The 20,277-nt window shown below is 45.0% G+C and overlaps 1 protein-coding gene across 1 annotated transcript in view; it reads right to left on the reverse strand.

Moving 5' to 3' along the window:
• The window catches only part of sirt6 (sirtuin 6), a 95,029-nt gene that overhangs the window by 42,292 nt on the left and 32,460 nt on the right, over nt 1–20,277 (reverse strand). The gene's annotated exons all lie outside the window — the stretch shown is intronic.

A 20,277-nucleotide genomic window follows, 5' to 3' on the forward strand; every position in this document is an offset into this window, starting at 1 on the left:
TTATCTAGCTTCCCTCAACCACTCCACAAGGTAAAGGCCTGCTCAGGTCGGGAAAAAGAACCCGACTAAACCACAGCGAACCAGAGCCCCTCCAATTTTGCCCCGAGCCCGACTGGATGGACCATCCCTTGACTTACCTTCGGACTCGGAACCTCCAGGAAGCTGCAGTGCATGCGTGATGATGTCATAGTGATGTCACTCGCTCACTGCGCAGACTCTGTTTCGTCCCAGACTCCCAGCTCAGGTTAATTTTTTAAATTTCAATACTTACCAGCAGAGCACTTACCCTGTGTGTCCGGCCCAGCCTGACCCAGACCCGACAGCTGGATCCTGAAGATGGGCCCGACCCGACCCGAACCCGACAAATGTCGTCGGGTCCCATCAGGTTCGGGTCAGGTAGCAGGCCTTTACCACAAGGTAGCAAGTTCCACATTCCATTCACTCTCTATTGGATTTAATGGTGACTATCTTATGTTTATGACTTGTAGTTATGGACACCCCTACAAGTGGAAACAGCAATTGTTTCAAAACAAATATGGCTATCAGTGAAGAATGGAGTGCGGCAAGGACTTCAAATGACAGAGTTCTCACTCGCTGGGTCTTCACTGGGAGCTAGTGTACGGTCAGAGATAGAAGTGGAACACACTTGGGGGTCCAGCCAAGGACTGAGGCCTGCACTGTAAGATTTGACTGCAAATTTTTAAAATCTAATTTTTAAAGGATCCCCTTACAAAGGAAGCCGCAACCAGGAGTGCTCCTCGATGGACTAGCATGCCTCTGCTGTAGTTTCTGGAGTCTGAAAATGTGGCATCCTAGATGTACCACTAGTAACATCAGCCAAATATCAGACCGAGTAATTATCAGCAAGTGCCCAATGTCATGTCTGCAAAAGTAAACACCTTCATTTCGCACCTCAAACAATTGACAGCAGCTGGATAGAGCTCTGGTTGGGGGAGGGAGTGGAAGGGGGGAAGTGGCGGACTCTCTGGACAATCCAGTGATGATCAGGACAACCATATTATAAGACTGTTTAGAAACTACAGGATTCCCCTTCCAAGCCCAGAACATATCACAGACTGCACACATGTAGCTCTGCATGCTCTTTTCCGATCTGTTGGTTGCGGGATCGCTTAGCTCTGTCTATAGCATGCTACTTCCACTCTTTAGTATGCATGTAATCCTGTGTTGTAGTTTCACCAGGTTGGGACTTCATTTTTAGGTATACCTAGTATTGTTTCTGGCATGTTTTCCTGCAGTCCAAATTGAACCAAGGTTTGTTCCCTGCTTTGATGGCAATGATATAAGGAGGGTGTCATGCAGACCCACACCTACCAAGAATGAGGCATATTAATTTTGTCATATGATCAATTTTAAACTGTTGCTGGAGTGAAGAAATGACTTGTTTGAAGATCACCAGACACTGGGCAGGCAGGACATTTGCATACTAAGAGACGCTGCTTGTGGAGACAAAGGACTATTCCCTGATCCAAATAATAGTGTACTTTGATCACCAGACATTGAAGGTGTAAGGAAGCTCATTCCAGGGCCTGTTAAGACAATACAATCCACAAACGTAGAAGTGACTGACCACATGATTGACCTACTGGCCCACTTGGATTTTTATTTGTGCTACACAGAAAAGAATTCAGAAGGCAATTTGCAACTGAAGCTGGAACAAGGAAGCCCCTCTCCTGGCTGGCTCTCTCTTGCCTTCTCCCAAACCACTGGACCCACAGAAGACACGTACACCTCAAGAGAGAAAAGACTCATAGAAACATAGAAAATAGGAGCAGGAGTAGGCCATTCGGCCCTTCGAGCCTGCTCTGCCATTCATTATGATCATGGCTGATCATCCAACTGTTCCTGCTTTCTCCCCAGACCCTTTGATCCCTTTAGACCCAAGAGCTATATCGAACTCCTTCTTGAAAACATACAATGTTTTGGCCTCAACTGCTTTCTGTGTTGCAAATTCCAAAGGCTTACCACTCTCTGGGTGAAGAAATTTCTCCTCATTTCAGTCCTGAAAGGATTACCTCACATCCTCAGACTATGACCCCTGGTCCTGGACTCCCCCACCATCGGGAACATCCTTCCTGCATCTACCCTGTCAAGTCCTGTTAGAATTTTACAGGTATCTATGAGATCCCCCCTCACTCTTCTGAACTCCAGATAATATAATCCTAACTGACTCAATCTCTCCTCATACGTCAATCCCGCTATCCCAGGAATCAGTTTGGTAAACCTTCGCTGCACTCCCTCAATAGCAAGAACATCCTTCCTCAGATAAGGAGACCAAAACTGCACACAATATTCCAGGTGTGGCCTCACCAAGGCCCTGTATAACTGCAGCAAGACATCCCTGCTCCTGTACTCGAATCCTCTCGCTATGAAGGCCAACATACCATTTGCCTTTTTTGCTGCCTGTTGGACCAGCAGACCTTCAGCGACTGGTGCACGAGAACACCCTGGTATCGCTGCATATTCCCCTCTCAGTTTCGAGCCGTTCAGATAATAATCTGCATTCCTGTTTTTGCTACCAAAGTGGATAACCTCACATTTATCCACATGATACTGCAACTGCCATGCATTAGCCCACTCACTACTCAACTTGTCCAAGTCACCCTGAAGCCTCTCTGCATCCTCCTCATAACTCACCCTCCCACCCAGTTTTGTGTCATCTGCAAATTTGGAGATATTACATTTAATTCCCTCATCTAAATCATTACGAAGTCAATAAAAAGGAATGAAACCGGACAGACCACCAGGCATCGACCGAGGCACCGGAAACGACAACGGGAAACCCAGCTCTGTCGACCCTGCAAAGTCCTCCTTACTAACATCTGGGGGCTTGTGCCAAAGTTAGGAGAGCTGTCCCACAAACTAGTCAAGCAACAGCCTGACATAGTCATACTCACGGAATCATACCGGACAGACAATGTCCCAGACACTGTCATCACCATCCCCGGGTATGTCCTGTCCCACCAGCAAGACAGACCCAGCAGAGGTGGCGGCACAGTAGTATACAGTAGGGAGGGAGTTGCCCTGGGAGTCCTCGACTCTGGACCCCATGAAGTCTCGTGGCATCAGATCAAACATGGACAAGGAAACCTCCTGCTGATTACCACCTACCGCCCTCCCTCAGCTGATGAGTCAGTACTCCTCCATGTTGAACAGCACTTGAAGGAAGCACTGAGGGTGGCAAGGGCACAGAATGTACTCTGGGTGGGGGACTTCAACTAGCACCACTACTGACCGAGCTGGCCGAGTCCTAAAGGACATATCTGCTGGACTGGGTATGCGGCAGGTGGTGAGGGAACCAAGAGGGGAAAACATACTTGACGTCGTCCTCACCAAACTGCCTGCCGCAGATGCATCTGTCCATGACAGTATTGGTAGGAGTGACAACCGCACAGTCCTTGTGGAGACAAAGTCCCGCCTTCACATTGAAGATACCCTCCATCGTGTTGTGTGGCACTATCACTGTGCTAAATGGGATAGATTTCGAACAGATCTAGCAATGCAAAATTGGGCATCCATGAGGCGCTGTGGGTCATCAGCAGCAGCAGAATTGTACTCAACCACAATCTGTAACCTCATGCCCTGGCATATCTCCCACTCTACCATTACCATCAAGCCAGGAGACCAACCCTGGTTCAATGAAGAGTGCAGGAGGGCATGCCAGGAGCAGCACCAGGCATACCTCAAAATGAGGTGTCAACCTGGTGAAGCTGCAACACAGGACTATCTGCGTGCCAAACTGCATAAGCAGCATGCGATAGGCAGAGCTAAGTGATCCCATAACCAACGGATCAGATCTAAGTTCTGCACTCCTGCCACATCCAGTCGTGATTGGTGGTGAACAATTAAACAACTAACTGGAGGAGGTGGTTCCACAAATATCCCCAACCTTAATGATGGGGGAGCCCAGCACATCAGTGCGAAAGATAAGGCAGAAGCATTTGCAACAATCTTCAGCCAGAGATGCCGAGTTGATGATCCATCTCGGCCCCCTCCTGAAGTCCCCAGCATCACAGATGCCAGACTTCAGCCAAATCGGTTCACTCTGCGTGATTTCAAGAAACGACTGAAGTCACTGGATACTGCAAAGGCTATGGGCCCTGACAATATTCCAGCAATAGCACTGAAGACCTGTGCTCCAAAACTTGCTGCACCCCTAGCCAAGTTGTTCCAGTACAGCTACAACACTGGCATCTACCCTGCAATGTGGAAAATTGCCCAGGTATGTCCTGTACACAAAAAGCAGGACAAATCCAACCTGGTCAATTACCGCCCCATCAGCCTACTCTCAATCATCAGTAAAGTGATGGAAGGTGTCATCAACAGTGCCATCAAGCAGCACTTGCTTAGCAATAACCTGCTCAGTGACGCTCAGTTTGGGTTCCGACAGGGCCACCCAGCTCCTGACCTCATTACAGCCTTGGTTCAAACATGGACAAAAGAGCTGAACTCGAGGTTAGGTAAGAGTGATTGCCCTTGACATCAAGGCAGCATTTGACCGAGTATGGCATCAAGGAGCCCTAGCAAAACTGAGGTCAATGGGAATCAGGGGGAAAACCCTCCGCTGGCTGGAGTCATACCTAGCGCAAAGGAAGATGGTTGTGGTTGTTGGAGGTCAATCACCTCAGCTCCAGGACAACACTGCGGGAGTTCCTCAGGGTAGTGTCCTAGGCCCACCCATCATCAGCTGCCTCATCAATGACCTTCCTTCAATCATAAGGTCAGAAGTGGCGATGTTCGCTGATGATTGCACAATGTTCAGCACCATTCCTGACTCCTCAGATACTGCAGCAGTCCATGCAGAAATGCAGCAAGACCTGGACAATATCCAGGCTTGGGCTGATAAGTGGCAAGTAATATTCGCACCACACAAGTGCCAGGCAAAGACCATCTCCAACTAGAGAGAATCTAACCAGTTCTGAAGAAGTTTCACTGACCTGAAATGTTAACTGCTTCTCTCTCCACAGATGCTGCCAGACCTGCTGAGTATTTCTAGCATTTCTTGTTTTTATTTCAGATTTCCAGCATCTGCAGTATTTTGCTTTTATTTTAGAGAATCAAACCATCTCCCCTTGACATTCAATGGCATTACCATCGCTGAATCCCTCACTATCAAAATCCTCGGGGCTACCATTGACCAGAAACTGAACTGGAGTAGCCATATAAATACTGTGGCGACAAGAGCAGGTCAGAGGCTAGGAATCCTGCAGCGAGTAACTCATCTCCTGACTCCCCAAAGCCTGTCCACCATCTACAAGGCACAAGTCAGGAGTGTGATGGAATACTCTCCACTTGCCTGGATGGGTGCAGCTCCAACAACACTCAAGAAGCTCGACACCATCCAGGACAAAGCAGCCCGCTTGACTGGTACCCCATCTACAAACATTCACTCCCTCCACCACCGACGCACGGTGGCAGCAGTGTGTACCATCTACAAGATGCACTGCAGCAATGCACCAAGGCTCCTTAGACAGCACCTTCCAAACCTGCGACCTCTACCAACTAGAAGGACAAGGACAGCAAATGCATGGGAACACCACCACCTGCAAGTTCCCCTCCAAGTCACACACCATCCTGACTTAGAACTATATCGCCGTTACTTCACTGTCGCTGGGTCAAAATCCTGGAACTCCCTTCCTAATAGCACTGTGGGTGTACCTACCCCACATGGACTGCAGCGGTTCAAGATGGCAGCTCAGCACCTTCTCAAGGGCAATTAGGGATGGGCAATGAATGCTGGCCTGGCCAGCGTCGCCCAAATCCCATGAATGAATAAAAAATATATATATAGTGAATAGCGGGGCCCTAGCACTGATCCCTGCGGTACCCCAATAGTCACTGCCTGCCATTCAGAAAAAGACCCATTTATCCCTACTCTGTTTCCTGTCTGCCAACCAATTTTCTATCCATCGCAATACACTACCCCCAATCCCATGCACTTTAATTTTACACGCTAACCTCTTATGTGGGACTTTGTCGAAAGCCTTCTGAAAGTCCAAATGAACCACATCCACTGGCTCCCCCTTATCAACTATACTAGTTACATCCTCGAACAATTCTAGTCGATTTGTCAAGCACGATTTCCCTTTCAGAAATCCATGCGGACACTGCCCAACTCTACCACTGTTCTCCAAGTGCTCTGCTATAAAATGTTTGATAATGGAGTCTAGAATTTTCCCCACTACCGATGTCAGGCTGACTGGTCTATAATTCCCTGCTTTCTCTCTACCTCCCTTTTTAAATAGTGGGGTTACATTAGCTACCTTCCAATCTGTAGGAACTGTTCCAGAGTCAATAGAATCTTGGAAAATGACCACCAATGCATCCATTATTTCTCGGGCCACTTCCTTAAGTACTCTGGGATGCATACCATCAGGCCCTGGGGATTTATCGGCCTTCAATCCCATCAATTTCCCCAACACCATTTCTCTACTAATACTGATTTCCTTCAGTTCCTCTCTCTCACTAAGACGTGTTCCCCAACATTTCTGGTATGATATTTGTGTCCTCCTTTGTGAAAACAGAACCAAAGTATGCATTTAGTTGGTCAGCCAGTTCTTTGTTCCCCATAATAAATTCCCCTATTCCTGACCTACATTTGTCATCTTCAATCTTTTTCTCTTCACATACCTATAGAAACTTTTACAGTCAGTTTTTATGTTCCCCGCAAGCTTACTCTCATACTCTATTTTCCCCTTCTTAATCAATCTTTTGGTCCTCCTTTGTTGAATTCTATATTGCTCCCAATCTTCAGATCTGTTGTTTTTTCTTGCAAATTTATATGCTTCTTCCTTGGATCTATCTTTGATGGTAATAACATAATGAGGGTGTCATGCAGACTCACACCTACCAAGAACGAGGCATATTAATTTTGCCATATGATCAATTTTAAACTGTTGCTGGAGTGAAGAAATGACTTGTTTGAGGATCACCAGACACTGGGCAGGCAGGGCATTTGCATACTAAGAGACGCTGCTTGTGGAAACAATTAATAATGGATTTTGATCACCAGACATTGAAGGTGTAAGGAAGTTCATTCCAGGGCCTGCTAAGACAATACAATCCACAAAAGCAGAAGTGGTTAAGCCAGTTAGTCACATGATTGACCTACTGGCCAACTTGGGTTTTTATTTGTGTCACACAGAAAAGAATTCAAAAGGCAATTTGCAACGGAAGCTCGAACAAGGAAGCCCCTCTCCTGGCTGGCTCTCTCTTGCCTTCTCCCAAGTCACTGGACCCACAGAAGACACGTAAACCTCAAGAGAGAAAAGACTCTTAAATTGAAACAAGTTGAAGCATGAACAGGGCCCCAACAAATAGCAGGACTTACCGGCAACAAAGACTCCACATTGAACTCAAAGGACAGTGAATAATTGCCTCAAACTTTTCCCCTTTATTCTTTTTACTTTTTCTGTCTCTTACCTGCATGTGTGTTTATCGCGTATGCATGCTAGCGTGGTCGCGTTGCATATTCGTAGTCATTAACCAGATTAGAGTTTAAGATTAATAAACTTCTACCTTTCTTGTTTAAATCTAAGGAAACCTGTCTGATTTCTTTGACTTACAATTGCAGAAGTGAACAAGGATTCACTGAAGAGGGAGCTAAAAACACAGTGTTTCTAAAATTAAATCCTGTTATGGTTAAACCAGGCAAAGGCTAAGAGGGAACCCCTAGACCCCTTTTCAACTGGTCGTAACAAGGTATATGCCAGGCCATTAAGTTACATAGTGTAGTGTCATACAATTCTGCTGCTAATGGACCACAGCACCTCATGGATGCCTAGTTTTGAGCTGCCAGATCGTTTTGAATCTATCCCACTTAGTGCGGTGGTAGTGCCGCACAACATGATGGAGGGTGTCCTCAGTGTGAAAATGGGACATTGCTTCCACAAAGACTGTGGTCACTCCTCCCAATATGGTCATAGATAGATGCGGCTTTAAAGGTAGATTGGTGAGGACGAGATCAATTGGTATTTCCTTCTTGTTGGTTTCCTCACACCTGCCAGGGCCAGTCTGGCAGGTATGTCCTTCAGCATTCGGCAAGCTTGGTCAGTAGTGGTGATATCAAGCCAAGCTTGGTGATGGGCATTGAAGTCCCGCACCCAGTGTACATTCTGTGCCCTTGCTACTCTTTGTACTTCTTCCAAGTGGTGTGTAACATGGAGGAGTACTGATTCATCAGTTGAAGGAGGGCAGGAGGTGGTAATCAGCAGGAGGGCTCCCTGCCCATGTCGGTCCTGAGGCCATGAGACTTCATCGGATCTGCAGTTAATGTTGAGGACTCCCAATGTGATGAAGGAGTCTGGGACATTGTCTATAAAGTATGATGCAGTGAATGTGACTATGGTAGGCTGCTACTTAACAAGTCTCTGAGACTTCTGGCACAAGTCCCCAGGATTTAGTGAGGAGGACTTTGGATGGTCAACTGGGCAGGATGTGCTGCTGGTGTCTAGGTCGATGCCGATTAGTGAACCTGATGGGTTTTAACGACAATCTGATAGTTTCATGATCATCATACTGAGACTATATTTTTATTCCAGATTTATTAATTAATTGAATTTAAATTCCTCCAGCTGCCATGGTGTGATTGGAACTCGGTGAATACAAATGATCCCACAGCAATAGTTTGAACAGCAGGGGATTCTTCCGGTGTCCTGGCCAATATTTATCCCTCAACCGACATCATTAATAGGGATTATCAGGTCATTTATCACAATGCTGTTTGTGGGAGCTTGCTGTACACAAATTGCCTGCCATGTTTCCTACATTACAACCGTGACTATACATCAATAAGTACTTCATTGGTTGTAAAGAGCAGTAGGATGTACTGAGATCATGAAATGTACAATATAAATGCAAGTTTTGACTTTCTTTTTTATTTTGTGGAAATCAAGATGGAACAGCTCACACCCCTCCTCCATGGTACTGCAGTGCCCGCACCAACCCTGCGTCACCTTCAATATTATTGCAACCCATAACGCATGCATAGTCAATCAAAATATCCCCTTTTAAAACCTGCATTAAAAACCTTTATACAACTATCAACGCCTTAAATTAAAATGGATCCATCAAGCGCTAACACGTTTCATGCACTCGTGAAGAGTTGAACAGAATTTCAAACGTATTTGTTTGAAGAGATGTGAAGCTCCAGAATTAGTTTCAATGATCCTGCCTCAAGTGCCTCTGGCCATAAAGAGATTGAAAATGCTATTGCTCGTATGAAAATTGAATCATATGAAGGGCTGGAACCATTAAAACTGTATAGGATGCTAGTTGATTTTTGCAATCATTCTGGCTTCAATAATGAAAATATCACTCATGCAGTCTTTGATAAAAGTTACCCAGTCACAGCCTGATTTCCACCAGCCATCACACTCTACATGATCAAAGACTCCTTCCCACTAATAAATGAAGCTGAAGATGTTCAAAATAAAAGTTACTGCATTGAAAGGCACACTCCAGGCCACACTTTCAAATATACACAGGTTTTTCGGTACAGCCAAACAGTCCAGCACAGGTTTGATTCCCCATTTGCTCACAAAATAGGCTTTGGAAGATGCACTATATATATATATATATATTCCCAAGTAAGTGCTGCCAACGATGCTGCTTTAACCAAGTCATTTCCCTCAAACCAGGCACTGGATAACAAGCTACAATCTTGTGAATATTTCTTCAACAGCAAGTGATTATGTGTCAGTCTACCCTGGAATGGCAAGATATACGGGGCAGTAAGTGCATGGGAACACCATCACCTCCATCTTGCCCTCACATACCATCACGACTTTGACATACATCAATCTTCCTTCATCATTACTGGGTCAAAATCCCGGATCTCCCTATGTAGCATCACTGTAGGAGTACAGTCAACACTGCAGCAGTTTAAGGCGGCGGCCCAGGACCACTTTCAAGTGCAACGAAGGATGAATAATAAATACTGGCCTTGCTAGTGATGGCCATTTCATGAGGATGAATAAATAAAATAGATAACTAAGAGTTATAAGATAGGCAGGGAGGGAGGGGGGAGCGGGGGGAGGGAGAAGAAAGTCGGCAAGAGCAAGATGAACTGAAATCAAACATAAAGTATATGTGCATCCTTTTAACCTGTGGTATAAACAGTATACTGCATGAATAGCTGAGGATGCATTTTACTCTGGTTGTGAGGAAGATTTTTTTTATTCGTTAATAGGGTACAGGCCCATCCCGAATTGTCCTTGAGAAGGTGTTGGTGAGACACCTTCCTGAATCGCTGCAGGGATTGATACAGTCTAGCTAAAATGAACTAAACTTCCTTTTCTTATGCCTGCCTGTTGATATCCTTACACTAAGAGACCATTTCTGTACTAGATCTTTTAAGGGTATAAATGCACAGTTCAAATGGAGTCCTTAGATTCCAATGCACACCCAAAACAATTATAATTTGGGAATAGGAGACAAAGCTTTCAACAGTTTCTGAAATTATAATGCAACACCTTCAGAGTCAGCATTACTGATGACATAGATTCATTCTTTATCCTGAAAATGGGTTACTGCACAAAGAGGGTCACAATCCCAAGGAGTGAGTGAACTGAAGGGAATTCTAGGTTTTATTTTTGGTAAGAAACATGCATTCAGCATATGCACAGGCTCAAAACCATATATTATTGCACGTTCCTGTAGTACTGAGATCCCCAACATTATCAGTTTAAGGTTTGCAAACCCAGGAACTGCAAACATTAACTAACTGCTCTTTACCTGAAGGCTTAGGTAAACTGAAAACTCAATGAGCTGAAAAGAGGTCAAGTTTGAGCTGATGCATTTTGGTAGGAGGAATAGGAGGCCACATATGCTCCTTGGAAAATACTAGTCTAAATGGGGTAGAGGAACAAAGGGATCCAGGTGTATGGATACACAGATTATAATTAGAATCACAGGTTAACAAGGTTGTAAAAATACAAAAATACACTGGGATTAGGATCTAGACAAATAGGACTGAAAAGCAGAAAGTTATGTGAAAATTATATGGACCACACAAAGTGCTATGCAACATTCTGGTCTCCATATTATGAAAAGGATCCAGACATGCTGAAGGTGGTGAAAATAAGATTTACAAGGTTGATACCAGCGCTGAGGTTATAACTATCATGAAAGATTAAACAGGTTGGGGTTCTCGTTTCCAGAAAAGAGAAAGCTGAGGGGTGACATAATACAAGCCTTTAAAAGTATAAAGTGACTTGATAGGGTAGACGTAAAGATATTTCCACTTGTGGGGAAAACCAAACCTTAGATCATAAACATAAGATAACCACTAATAAATCTATCAGGAGAAACTTCCGTATCCAGAGAGTGGCGAGAATGTGGAACTTGCTACCACAGGGAGCAATTGAAGCAAATGGCATTGATGCATTTAAGGGGACGTTAGATAAGATAGATAAGATATGCTGATAGAGTAAGAGGAGGGGCTGAGGAGGTTCATAAAGCATAAGCCTGTTGGACGAAATGGTCTGTTTCTTTGTCTCCCTAAACTTCTTCACCTCTCTACTTCTTTTTCCACCTTTAAAGGTGCTCCTTAAAACCTACCTCTTTGACCAAGGTTTTGGCCATCTGGCTAATATCTCTTTAAGAGGGTGAGTGTTAAATTATGTTTGATAACGCTTGTAAAGTGCCTTGGGTCATTTTATTATGGTAAAGGTGCTATGTTAACACAAGTTGTTGTTGTAATTTCTATGTAGCACTATGTTAAGTGACCGCAATACATACTGGGGAGAACACGTAATTGGATGGTGTGTGTATAAATCTAGTTGTACTCTCAATCGTACATTCATACTAACCTAAAAAGCTGTCAAACGCTCATCAGCAAATTCAAAAAAGCTGACAACCCTAAAATGTAGACAGCTCAAAAAACATCGTTGTTCAAATTTTGGCAGGTGATGATATGGAGTTAGGATGAAACTGCAACAACTTGGGCTTTGTGTGTTATTTCTGATTTCGATTAATTTTATTACATCATGCAAAAGCAGAACTTACAGTAGTAAGCGATGGGTTTTGAAATTATCGAGGAGTATGTGAATGCTGAAGGCAAGAGATTTCTTTCTGGGGATTTTATGAAATTTGGCATTAGCATTTTGAAACCTTCTCCAAGTGTAATTTTTGTAAATTAAGATCGAGGTAGATTTTAACCAACACTCCCATTTTCTCTTGGACATTCTAACTATTTAATCCCTTCTGAATACATCTTTTGCTTCTTTACTTGTACCATTATCATCTTCTTTTGCCTTGCACCATCATCCGTTCTGGCATTGGCTGCGTTTGCTGTCAAGACAACCACTAGGTGGTGCATGCGCAAATGCAGGCTCTTCAACTGGGACGTCAGTGTCTGCGACATTCAGGCAGCTGCCAGGATTAAAGATGGTGCCGCTCAATTTATCACAGGAAATACTTATGGTTAGATCTTTCTAGCAAACTAACCTTACATTAAGTTGGATGGAAGCCCAGTAATATACTACTATGTAGTTATAGGATACTAACTGTAATCCTCAGATTCAATATTCCAGTAATCCTATTAAATACAAAAGAAATTTTATGATTGCATTTCCATTGGAAGACAGTGAATTGGCAATCTGATGGAAAGGAAAATTGGACATATTGGAGTATAAAATGCACTGCCAATTCATTATTGTGATTCGATTATATGACTGACCAGGACTGATTTCACCCAAACACAGCCTCTCACTCCTGCCCCAACGGCTGCTCTCCCCACCTCAGCCACACGCTCCAGACCTCAGTGCTCCCCCTGACTCCCCTGGCCGATTGTTCCCCACTCCTTGCTTTGCGCCACCCCGCTCTCCGGTCGCTCGCTCCCTACTCCCTCACTGACTAGCTCCATGCTGCGTCGCTTCCCTCTTCTCGGCTATTTGCTCCCACATTTGTTCTGTTTCAACGCGCCACCCGAAGAAGCAAGGGGTAACGGGGCGACGTAGGAGCAAGTGGCTGAGAGAAGGGAAACGGCGCGGCATGGAGCTAGCAGCTGGCAGGGTGGTGGTCGGAAAGCAGGGAGTGAGCGGCCGGAGAGTGGGGTGATGCGAAGTGAGGAACAATCGGCCAGGAGACTGGGGAGGGGGGGGGGGGGTGGAAAGCAGTGAGGTCTGGAGCGAGCAGCTGAGCGGGGGAAGCATCGAGGCCAGGAGCGAGGGGAGAGAGCTCCAGCCTCAAAGTTGCCCATTCAGCTGCTTGCCCTAGCTGAATGGAAGGGGGGGGGTGGGGGGGGGGCGGGGGCTGGATAGCCAAAGACGCTGTATTGCTCATGCACGAAGATGGACCAGGCGCGGATAAGTGATGACGTTGGTGCTGCACGGTGATCTCATCCCGCACATGCGCCACTTAGTCCTGACAAGATGTAGCTGTACTTGTGCGCAACTTGGCACATTCTGATGACGTCAGCGGGCCTCTGCGTTGCCAGGAATCACTGTCATTTAATCATTTCTATTCTTCACCCTATCATCTTCTTCTTTGGCCTCCTTGTCTCGAGAGACAATGGGTAAGCGCCTGGAGGTGGTCTGTGGTTTGTGAAGCAGTGCCTGGAGTGGCTATAAAAGCCAATTCTAGAGTGGCAGACTCTTCCACAGGTGCTGCAGATAGAACTGGTTGACAGGGCTGTTACGCAGTTGGCTCTCTCCTTGCGCTTCTGACTTTTTTCCTGCCTACTGCTAAGTCACTTCGACTCACTTTAGGCCCGCCTTTATGGTTGCCCGCCAGCTCTGGCGATCGCTGGCAACTGACTCCCACAACTTGTGATCAATGTCACAGGACTTCATGTCGCGTTTGCAGAAGTCTTTAAAGCGGAGACAAGGACGGCCGGTGGGTCTGATACCAGTGACAAGCTCGCTGTACAATGTGTCCTTGGGGATCCTGCCATCTTCCATGCGGCTCACACGGCCAAGCCATCTCAGGCGCCGCTGGCATAGTAGGGTGTATATGCTGGGGACGTTGGCCGCCTCGAGGACTTTAGTGTTGGAGATACGGTCCTGCCACCTGATGCCAAGGATCCTCCAGAGGCAGCGAAGATGGAATGAATTGAGACTTTGCTCTTGGCTGACGTACGTTGTCCAGGCCTCGCTGCTGTACAGCAAGGTACTGAGGACACAGGCTTGATACACTTGGACTTTTGTGTTCTGTGTCAGTGCGCCATTTTCCCACACTCTCTTGGCCAGTCTGGACATAGCAGTGGAAACCTTTCCCATGCGCTTGTTGATTTCTGCATCGAGAGACAGGTTACTGGTGATAGTTGAGCCTCGGTAGGTGAACTCTTGAACCACTGCCAGAGTGTGGTTGCCGATATTTATGGATGGGGCATTTGCGACGTCCTGTCCCATGATGTTCGTTTTCTTGAGGCTGATGGTTAGGCCAAATTCAGTGCAGGTAGCCGCAAACCTGTCGGTGAGTCTCTGCAGACACTCTTCAGTGTGAGATGTTAATGCAGCAGTCAGCAAAAAGGAGTTCCCTGATGAGGACTTTCCGTACTTGGTTCTTCGCTTTTAGACGGGCAAGGTCGAACAACTTGCCCCCTGATCTTGTGTGTAGGAAAATTCCTTCTTCTGAATACTTGAACGCATGTGAGAGCAGCAGGGAGAAGATCCCAAACAGTGTAGGTGCAAGAACACAGCCCTGTTTCACGCCACTCAGAATAGGAAAGAGGTCTGATGAGGCGCCGCTATGCTGAATTGTGCCTTTCATGTTGTCATGGAATGAGGTGATGATACTTAGTAGCTTTGGTGGACATCCAAACTTTTCTAGTAGTCTGAAGAGACCACGTCTGCTGACAAGGTCAAAGGCTTTGGTGAGATCACCCCTTTTGCTCCCTTCTTGCATCTCCTCTGCACTTACCATTTCCCTCCCTCTGAACTTGCTTGAAAACCCTATCTCTAATGTAGTGTAAGGGTCTGAAAGGGATAATGTTTGGGACAGTGAGTGTAGCACCTCCCACTGTGATAATGACACAAGAGATCACATGTGTAATAGGTTAGGGAGAAGTAAGAAGCATCATTAGTAGCAGAAGCTAGACAGGCTTATGGAAAGGATACATTGTCCATGCAATTACAATAAATGAGTTACTGCTTAGATTTACAATGACTCAGATCTCTGTAAACCAAGCTCAACCTCGCATCTAAAATACTAGCAACAATACACATCAAACATCTTTTAATTTAAATGAAAGGTCTTTGACCTTAAAAGGTAACTCTGCTTCTCTCTCTACAGATGCTGCCTGATCTGCTGAGTATTTTATTATTAATAGTAACATTCGCACTCCCACTAACAACATCCTGGGGGTTACCATTGACCAAAAACTGAACTGCACCGGCCACATACTTGCTGTGGCTACAAGAGCAGGTCAGAGGCTAGGAATGTTCCACCATCTACAAGGCACAAGTCAGGAGTATGATGGAATACTCTCCACTTGCCTGGATGGGTGCAACTCTAACACTCAAGAAGTTCGACACCATCCAGGACAAAGCAGCCCGCCTGTTTGATACCCCACTGACCACCTTCAACATTCACTCCCTCCACCACCGATGCATAGTGGCAGCAGTGATGAACTGCAGCAACTCACCAAGGCTCCTTCGACAGCACCTGCCAAACCGCAACCTCTACCACCTAGAACAAGTGCAGCAACGGATGCCTGGGGAACACCACCACTTGCAAGTTCCCCTCCAAGTCACACACCATCCTGACTTGGAACTATATCACCGTTCCTTGACTGTTGTTGAGTCAAAATCCTGGAACTCCCTTCCTAACAGCACTGTTGGTGTATGTACAGCCCAAGGACTGCAGCTGTTCAAGAAGTCAGCTCATCACCACCTTCTCAATGGCAGTTAGGGATGGGCAATAAATGCTGGCCTGGCCAGCAATGCTGACATCCCATGAACAAATACATTTTAAAATGCTAATGTTTTAATTTGGATGTTTACCTCTTGACATTGTTCCTACTGGCCTTACTAAAGCAGGACTCATCTCTGCACAGTGACTACACTTCAAAAGTATTTCATTGGTAGTAAAGTGACTTTTGACAACTTGCGATTGTGAAAAGTTCTATATAAATGCAAGTTTCTTCTTTTACTTACCATTATTCTGTGAAGGCTGTTTAGTTCAAAAAGTTTTACAACTCAGTGGCAAGTGGTTTTGTATCTAGCAGCTAATACATGAACAGTGACCTCTACAGGATTCAGGAGAAAGTGTTTTTGAAACATTTCCTGTTGACTATCTGCAGTTTACCAAATCTTAGAAACAGAAATTTACAGTACTGAAGGCTATTCAGTCCAAAGTGTCTGTGCTGACCAAAGAGCTATCCAGCTTAATCCCACTTTCCAGCTCTTTGCCCATAGCTGTGTACGTTACTGCAGTTCAGGTGCACATCAAAGTACTTGTTTCAAGAGCATTGAGGGTTTCTACCTCTGTCACCCTTTCAGGCAGTGAGTTCCAAACTCCCATCACCTTGAGTGATAAAATTTCTCAACTTCCCTCTACTCCTTCGACCAAATACTTTATGTCCCTGGTTATCGACCTGTCTGCTAAGGAAATAGGTCCTTCCTATCCACTCTATCTAGGCCCCCTTATAATTTTATACATCTCAATTAAACCTCCCCTCAACATCCTCTGTTCCAAAGAAAGCAACAGAGTGGATCAATGGTTTAACTTGTTTGCTATATCCCAGCCTGCAAGCAACCCATGTTTTAAATCCTTCGCATACGTGACAGCCTGATGATATGGAACAAATACATATGTTGCTGGTTGAATTTCAAAGTGAGATGGAAAAGTACATCTTGGTTAGTCTTGCTTCAGTATAAAGCTTCGGTTGTCATTAAGATAAATCCAAGAGTCTCTACAAGGGAATAGGCAAAGATAGTCATGTTCCTTAGCATTAGCTAGACAATCTCTCAGTTTCAGGATCACCAAGAACAATTGATGAAGCATTTGCATGTTTATCTTCTGTTTTCAAGGAAGAATAGATATGTTGTGAAGTATTAGGACCTGCTGTATGATTTTCTAATGATTTACACACTTCAGAGCCGAAGCCTGTGTTACAAAACTACTGCTTTTCAAAGTCTAGGTCACTAAAGTCCTTGTGGAATAAACAAATATATAAACAATACAGGAAAAGACCCACTGGTCTATCCGGTCTGTCCCACACAACTGCAATTCCCGCATAAGGTCCTGCATGGGAGATTGGTTAAGAAGGTAAGAGCCCATGGGATCCAGGGCAATTTGGCAAATTGGATCCAAAATTGGCTTAGTGGCAGGAAGCAGAGGGTAATGATCGAGGGTTGTTTTTGCAAGTGGAAGGACCGAGTGGTACAAGCGAGTGGTGTACCGCAGGGATCGATGCTGGGACCCTTGCTGTTCGTAGTGTACATTAATGATTTAGACGTGAATATAGGAAGTATGATCAGTAAGTTTGCAGATGACATGAAAATTGGTGGTGTCGTAAATAGTGAGGAGGAAAGCCTTAGATTACAAGACGATATAGATGGGTTGGCAAAATGGGCGGAGCAGTGGCAAATGGAATTTAATCCTGAGAAGCGTGAGGTGATGCATTTTGGGAGGACTAAAAGGCAAGGGAATATACAATGGATGGTAGGACCATGGGTAGGCGGTGGCGTAGTGGTATTATCACTGGACTAGTAACCCACAGACCCAGGGTATTTCTCTGGGGACATGGGTTCGAATCCCACCACAGCAGAAGGTGGAATTTGAATTCAATTAATAAATCTAGAATTAAAAGCTAGTCTAATGATGGCTATGAAACCAGTGTCGATTGTTGTAAAAACCCATCTGATTCACTAATGCCTTTAGGGAAGGAAATCTGCTGTCTTTACCTGGTCTGGCCTACATGTGACTCCAGACCCACAGCAACATGGTTAACTCTTACATACCCTCTGAAATGGCCTAGCAAGCCACTCAGTTGTATTATCTAACCGCTACAAAGTCTATAAAAAGAAATGAAACCAGACGGACCACCCGGCATCGACCTAGGCACCGGAAACGACAACGGCAAACCCAGCCCTGTCGACCCTGCAAAGTCCTCCTTACTAACATCTGGGGGCTTGTGCCAAAGTTGGGAGAGCTGTCCCACAGACTAGTCAAACAACAGCCTGACATAGTCATCCTTAGACAGCACCTTCCAAACCCACGACCTCTTCCAACTAGAAGGACAAGGGCAGCAAATACATGGGAACACCACCACCTGCAAGTTCCCCCCCAAGTCACACACCATCCTGACTTGGAACGATATCACCGTTCCTTCACTGTCGCTGGGTCAAAATCCTGGAACTCCCTTCCTAACAGCACGGTGGGTCTACCTACCCCAAATGGACTGCAGCAGTTCAAGAAGGCAGCTCACCACCACCTTCTCAAGGGCAATTAGTGCTGGGCAATAAATGCTGGCATAGCCAGTGACGCCCATATCCCAGGAATGAATTAAAAAAAAGGACCATACCAAGTACAGAGGGTCAGAGGGATCTTGGTGTATTTGTCTATAGATCACTGAAGGCAGCAGCACAGGTAGGTAAGGTGGTTAGGAAGGCATATGAAATACTTGCCTTTATTAGCCGAGGCACGGAATATAAGAGCAGGGAGGTTATGATGGAGCTGCATAAAACGTTAGTTAGGCCACAGTTGGAGTACTGTGTACAGTTCTGGTCACCACACTATAGAAAGGATGTGATTACACTGGAGAGGGTGCAGAGGAGATTCACCAGGATGTTGCCTGGACTGGAGTATTTCATCTATGAAGAGAGACTGGACAGGCTAGGGTTGTTTTCCTTGGAGCAGAGAAGGCTGAAGGGGGACCTGACTGAGGTATACAGAAGTATGAGGGGCATTGATAGGATAGATAGGAAGAAACTTTTTCCCCTAACGGAGGGCTCAATAACCAGGGGCATAGATTTAAGGTAAGGGGCAGGCGGTTTAGAGGGGATTTGAGGAAAACTTTTTTCACCTAGAGGGTGGTTGGAATCTAGAACAGACTACCTGAAGGGCTGGTAGAGGTAGGAATCCTCACAACATTTAAGTAATATTTAGATGAGCACTTGAAACACCATAGTATACAAGGCTATGGGCCAAGTGCTGGAAAATTGGATTAGAAAAGATAGGTGCTTGATGGCTGGCACACACACGATGGGCTGAAGGGCCTGTTTCTGTGCTGTATAACTATGTCCAATTCCTTGTGAATCAAAATTATAATACTGTTACGAAAGTGATTCCATTTTTTTAATGCTTTTATTTGAGGACTTGTGTTGAAGCTGAAAAGATCCCATAATTTTTTTTTGAAACAAGTTCACTGAAAGGACACTTGAGATGTTGTTTGAAAACAACCTGTGCTGGAAATCACATGCTTTATGCTCAATAAACAATAGAAACCTTGCTGACCTGAGGAAGATATTTACAGAGAAGTCACATGTCAAGGTTTATGGAGGACGAGAGGTTGACTTTCTGTTTGAGTTTTGGATATTGTTTTCAGTTCTGTTGGGGTGTGAGCTGTTTTGAAGACAGTTGGAGATCAACTTGCCAAAGAAACCACCCAGCTCACCTCTTTCTCCACCTTTTTGAAGAAACCCTGCAAAGATCCAGTGTGGGAGCTAAAGTCCCTGGTGCTGTATCTTTCCTGAAAAGCTGGTAAAACCTGCCAGATTAATTCTCACCACCACCTGAAAAGAACTGCTTTAGAAGAGATCCCAGTGACCCATCCCCGTATACCCAGATGCCTGACTAAAAGAGACAACTGACTTCCTTCCATATCTTCTCTTTTTTTCTTCAAGAATTATCAAGTATTTGGCCAAAGTATTTTTTGTCTTTTTTGTAACAGACCTCTGTAGAGAGAATTTCTGTATTTTTTTTCCAGTGTGCATGAGCGTGTCTGTGGGGAATTTAAAAAAGGAACTTTCATATTTCTATGTGTGTGTTAATGCTTTGCTTCATTACTGGATAAGTCTTGTTTGATAATAAACTGATAATTTTGTTGTTTATTAAAGAAACCTGGTTGGTGTATTTTATTCTGGGATAAAGAGTAGAATATATGATTGACCGCATCAGTAACTGGGTAAACGTTTAAATATATGTTGTGACCCGTGGAGAAGTGGAACTAGAAAAGACAGTGCACTCCTCCCACCTCGGTTGTGACAATATACACTTCTCACCCTTGGTAAAAGCAATACTATCCTTGCCAGTGATGCCTACATCTTGAGAATAAATAAAGCTTAGTAGCCTTTCTACTGCATCAACATGACA

This window comes from Heterodontus francisci, chromosome 36, assembly GCF_036365525.1.
Source record: "Heterodontus francisci isolate sHetFra1 chromosome 36, sHetFra1.hap1, whole genome shotgun sequence".
Classification (NCBI taxonomy): domain Eukaryota; kingdom Metazoa; phylum Chordata; class Chondrichthyes; order Heterodontiformes; family Heterodontidae; genus Heterodontus; species Heterodontus francisci.